The sequence below is a fragment of the Rhinoraja longicauda genome, chromosome 36 (assembly GCF_053455715.1).
Source record: "Rhinoraja longicauda isolate Sanriku21f chromosome 36, sRhiLon1.1, whole genome shotgun sequence".
Lineage (NCBI taxonomy): Eukaryota > Metazoa > Chordata > Chondrichthyes > Rajiformes > Arhynchobatidae > Rhinoraja > Rhinoraja longicauda.
This window is the reverse complement of record NC_135988.1, coordinates 17,717,624-17,723,821: the sequence shown is the minus strand read 5'-3', so window position 1 is coordinate 17,723,821 and position 6,198 is coordinate 17,717,624.

The window sequence follows — 6,198 nt, the reverse complement described above, 5'->3', positions numbered from 1 at the left end:
ACGTACAAACTCCATTCAGCAGATTGATTCCTGGGATGGCAGGACTTTCATATGAAGAAAGACTGGATAGACTCGGCTTGTACTCGCTGGAATTTAGAAGATTGAGGGGGGATCTTATAGAAACGTACAAAATTCTTAAGGGGTTGGACAGGCTAGATGCAGGAAGATTGTTCCTGATGTTGAGGAAGTCCAGAACAAGGGGTCACAGTTTAAGGATAGGGGGGAAGTCTTTTAGGACCGAGATGAGAAAGTTTTTTTCACACAGAGAGTGGTGAATCTGTGGAATTCTCTGCCACAGAAGGTAGTTGAGGCCAGTTCATTGGCTATATTTAAGAGGGAGTTAGATGTGGCCCTTGTGGCTAAAGGGATCAGGGGGTATGGAGAGAAGGCAGGTACAGGTTACTGAGCTGGATGATCAGCCATGATCATATTGAATGGCGGTGCAGGCTCGAAGGGCCGAATGGCCTACTCCTGCACCTATTTTCTATGTTTCTATGTTTCTCCGGCCCCTAGAACATTTGGGAGATTGTGTGTATCTTCCTCAGTGAAGACAGATCCAAAGTAACGGTTTAACTCGTCTGCCATTTCTTTGTTCCCCATAATAAATTCCCCTGCTTCTGTCTTCAAGGGACCCACATTTGCCTTGACTATTTTTTTCCTCTTCACGTACCTAAAAAAACTTTTGCTATCCTCCTTTATATTATTGGCTAGTTTACCCTTTGTACCTCATCTTTTCTCCCCGTATTGCCTTTTTAGTTATCTTCTGTTGCTCTTTAAAAGAGTCCCAATCCTCTGTCTTTCCACTCTTCTTTGCTATGTTATACTTCCTCTCCTTAATTTTTATGCTGTCCCTGACTTCCCTTGTCAGCCACAGGTGTCTCTTACTCCCCTTAGAGTCTTTCCACCTCTTTGGAATAAATTGATCCTGCAACCTCTGCATTATTCCCAGGAATACCTGCCATTGCTGTTCTACCGTCTTCCCTGCTAGGACCTCCTTCCAGTCAATTTTGCCCAGCTCCCGCCTCATGCCTCTATAATCCCCTTTGCTATACTGTAATACCGACACTTCCGATTTTCCCTTCTGCCTTTCCATTCCTGGGAAGGAGGAGGGGAAGAGAGGGACAGAGGAACTATCTAAAGTTCCCTAACATTCATTCAGCACCCTAGTCAGGATCGAACCTGGGTCTCTGGCGCTTCGAGGCAGCAGCTCTACCCACTGTGCCACGGTGCCTGTGTAGGATGGCTGTTCTTTCTGCTGGATATGGTTCCTGGTTTACTGCCCCAGCTGAAAATCGCTCTCCTTGCCTCTCTGCCTTATCACCCAGATTATTTCATTTTAGTTTAGTCTAGAGATACAACGCGGAAGCAGGCCCTTCGGCCCACCGAGTCCACACCGACCAGCAATCCCCACACACACTAGGGAGAATTTTCCATTTATACCAAGCCAATTAACCTAAATACCTGTACGGGTTTGGAGTGTGGGAGAAAACCCATGCGGTTATGGGGAGAACGTACAAACTCCGTACAGACAGCGCCCGTAGTCGGGATCGAACCCGGGTCTCCGGCGCTGCAAGCGCTGTAGGCGGCAACTCTACCGCTGCGCCACCGTGCCACCCTATTGCAGGAAGGAATAGAGTAGTGGCTTAGACCTACAGCTTCTGATTTATAGATTGAGCCAGGCGCAGTGCAAAGGAGAAATACTCTCCAAATGCTCCAATGATTAAGAGGATGTGTTAAGGGAAAATTGCCAGGAGCTGAAGATGGATTGCTGGAGCCAGTGGAGGCAGCACGACATCGAGCAAACAGACTCACTGATGAATATAATATGATTCAAAAAGTGATAGTGAGGAGCAATATTGAATCAGGCAATAAAAAAACTGCAGACAATGATAAATTACGTGGCCATATTTTGTACGTTTGGTCTGGAAATTTTAAAAGATTTAATATCGCTGCATTATTCACAGATGAAGAATTGCTACTGGGATTACATACCGAGAGAGTCCTAGTGTCTTTGAAAACCTTCCTGATCAAAAGGCCAATGCCTTCATAAGTAAAATGGGTAGAAATGAGGTTAATATTTTTACATGACAGGTCTATGTATCATTTTCCATGCAATGCAGTCATTGGAGCAAATGTAATGTTGGTCAGTACAATTTTCACTGTGTAATCGTACAGAATATAAAGTGCTGTTACCTCACAGTTGCAGTGTTGTGGGTTTGATGCTCACCTCGAATGCTGTCTGCGTGGAGTTTGCACGTTCTCTCTGTGACCACATGGGTCTCCCCGGGTTCTCCGGTTACCTCTCAAAGACATGTAGACCTGTAGGTTAATTGGTTCTCTGTAAATTGCCGAGTGGATGAGAAAGTGGGTTAACATTGAACACGGGTGAAGGGTAATCAATGGTCGGCAGGAATTGGGTGGGCCGAAGGTCCAGTTTGGGAATACTTGGAGAGTTGGCAAATGCTTGCTTGGCCGCACAGAGTCCCTCTAAGCAATATGATATACAGAGATATTAGAATGAAATCCTCTGTCCCTCTCTTCCCCTCCCCCTTCCCAGTTCTCCCTCTATCTGCCTGTCTCCACCTATATCCTTCCTTTGTCCCGCCCCCTAACATCAGTCTGAAGAAGGGTCTTGATCCGAAACGTCACCCATTCCTTCTCTCCTGAGATGCTGCCTGACCTGCTGAGTTACTCCAGCATTTTGTGAAATAAATACCTCCGATTTGTACCAGCATCTGCAGTTATTTTCTTACACGGAATGAAAAAGGAGGTCATTTTGACTCATTCTGCACTTGATGTATGAAAAACACCCAACTATAGGATTTTAAACATTGTCCCAGCAAATTTGATGGCAGCTTCTATTGGTTTCCTTGCAGTGAAGGAAGCTGAGGGAGTGACCTTGCAGAGGTTCTCAGAGTGATGAGGGGCATAGATAAGATAGTCACAGTCTTTTTCCCCACGGTAGCTAACTCTGAGATGAAGCATGAGTTTGATTCCATGTTTTGTTACATTATGGCAGAAACTATCCAGTGTAAAATGCTTCATTCAATATAAGGTGCTTTGGCTGTGAAAAGCCTCTCCAGTCTTAGTGAGAGGTGTATCTTTACCAGCTGCTGATGGTTGTGTTATGGGCATATTGTACAATCTTGTCACTACCGCAAATCTCCAGGTGCCTATGTTACTTGAAGTGTGAAACATATTTCTCAGATCTCATTCACAACTCCAGTAGTAAAAAATAACCATAGCTGTAAAAGCGTACTAAAGAAGGAACAGGTCTTTAAGATGTTTTGGATACATTCCAACGTACTTCGTACACAGGCAACTGGTTTGAAGAGTTAGCAGACCACACTTTCCTTGCCTGTACATGCTGAGGGACAAACTGACGCTCAGTGCAGCAACTGCAGAGTCACTGTGGGGAAGGACCGAAGAGTCTAAGAACAGACTTACCGTTGACATGTGTAGGAAGGAACTGCAGATGCTGGTTTAAACTCAAGATAGACACAGAAAGCTGGAGTACCTCAGAGAGCATTTCTGGAGAAAAGGAATAGGAGATGTTTCGGGTCGACCCTGGTCTGAAGAAGGGTCTTGACCCGAATTGTCACCTATTCCTTTTCTCCAGAGATGCTGTCTGATCCGCTGAGTTACTCCAGCTTTTTCCTGTCTTACCGTTGACATGTTATGGACCCCTGTGTTTATCTCAGGAAGCAGACTTGCCACTGATTTCTGTGTGTGGGACAGTTCTCGTTCCAATACAATTCCAGCACATGCTCCTGGCTCTTTAACTACGACTTTGATCTCGCTCCTGTAGGAATTGACAATCTCATCACTTTTGCCATTAACTTCCACCTTGCTCTCAACTACACCTGGGTTATCTCTGATTTTTCTCTTCCTTCTCCAGATCTCCATCTCCATCGTAGGAAACAGACAGCAATGTGCACCACCAGACTCAGGAACAATACAATACAATACAATATATCTTTATTGTCATTGTACAAGGGGTACAACGAGATTGGGAATGCGCCTCCCATACGATGCAATAATTTAATTAGCTAGTCAGTATTAATTTAAACAACCCAATGAAACAAATTAGAACAGTTTTAAAACAGAATAAAGTGCAAGTAGATCTGTGCCGGATCACTGTGCGATGTGACCATCCGGCTCAGCAGGACCGGTTCATAGCAGCTATGGCCCTGGGGATGAAGCTGTTCCTGAGTCTGGAGGTGCGGGCGTAGAAGGCCTTGTATTATCTGCCTGATGGAAGGAGTTCGAACAGACTGTTGCAGGGGTGTGAAGAGTCTTTGTGGATGCTGGTGGCTTTTCTGAGGCATCGTGTGTTGTAGATGCCCTCCAAGGCTGGTAGCTGGTCCTCTGAGCTCAATGGACTACCCGCTGAAGAGCTTTCCTCTCTGCCTCCATGCAGCTGAGGTACCACACGGGGAGGCCATGTGTTAGGATGCTCTCTATGGTGCAGCGGTAGAATGTCGTCAGTAGCTGTTGGGATAGACCAGACTTCTTCAGTGTTCTTAGGTAGAACAGTTGTTGCTGTGCCTTCTTGACCAGCGCAGCAGTGTTATTGGACCATGTTAGGTCCTCCAAAATGTGATGCCCAGAAACTTGAAGCTGGACACTCTCTCCACACTGTCCCTGTTGATAAAGATCGGGGCGTATTCCCCATTATGTGACCTATGGAAGTTGATGATCAGCTCCTTGGTCTTGGTGGTATTTAGGGACAGGTTTAGGAACAGCTTCTTGCCCTCTGTTTTCAGGCTTCTGAATGGTCCTTCTATAATTTAGGGTACTGCCTGATTCTCCTCTACTGCAAAGCGGACATAGGTCTATGGAACTGGTGCACTACAATGCTGAGAACTACATTCTGCACTCTGTATCTTCCACTTTACTCTACCTATTGTACTTGAATTTGACTTGATTGTATTTATGTATAGGATTATCTGATTTGATTGGACTGCATGCAAAACAAAGCATTTCACTGTATCTCGGTACACGTGACAATAATAAATCTAAACCTAAACAAGCCACCAAAATCTTCCACTGCTTGACCACAGTCTAAGGTCCTGCTATCACAAGGTGGGTAGAACCTTGCGTGCCAGCCTCTCAAACAATTCCTGGGAGTATAGCTTAAAGAGGAAACATAAAAGCCATCAATGTGTTGTAAATTAAATGTATTAGTTTAATGCTACAATGAATATACAGAATTGATTTTCTGGCATAATGAATATAAAGAAAGATTTGTACTGATTGTATTGGATTTCCTGTATATATTGTTATGAATAGTGTATATATTTAAAAAAAACCCTTGCTTACTCTGAGGGACCTAATGATACAGTACTCTCAACAAACCTAATTCCATGGAGACCCAAGAGACTGCAGATGTCAGAATCTTATGTAAAATACAAGTTGCTGGAGGAACTCAGCGGGCCAGGCAACATCTGTGGAAGATAAAGGATCTCAACCTGAAACATCGTCTGTGCATTTCCCTCCACAGCTGCCCGACCTGCTGAGTTTCTCCAGCAGAATGTGTGTTTAAAGCTAAATTCCATAATTAAACCTGAAGAATTTATGCATCTGAAGTAACCACAAAATCAAAGAAAGAACATTTTAGCAAATGAAAAGGTTCTTGGTTTGTAATGCATCCTATCAGTTATCTTATAATTGATTCCAGCTAATTTTACACTTAATTATATTCTTACAACTACCGTGACTTTTTCAGCCAGAGAGTTGTGAGTCTGTGGAATTCTCTGCCACAGAAGGCAGTGGAGACCAATTCCCTGGATGTGTTCAAGAGAGAGTTAGATATAGCTCTCAGGGCTAATGGAATCAAGGGATACGGGGAGAAAGCAGGAACAGGGTACTGATTCATATTGAATGGCGGTATTTATTCACAAAATGCTGGAGTAACTCAGCAGGTCAGGCAGCATCTCAGGAGAGAAGGAATGGGTGACGTTTCAGGTCGAGACTGGCTCGAAGGGCCGAATGACCTACTCCTGCGTCTATTTTCTTTGTTTCGAAGTTTCTCTGTGCTTGGTATTGTGACTAAGTTCTCCAAACTCCAGAGATCTTAATAGGATCTTTCTATCAAAGCCAAGGTGTTGCATTTAATTACAAGAGAGCTGCAACCAAATTTGTGGCAGATACACAAAATGAATATTAAAACATAGCCACTTCCAGTGCAGTGAATGA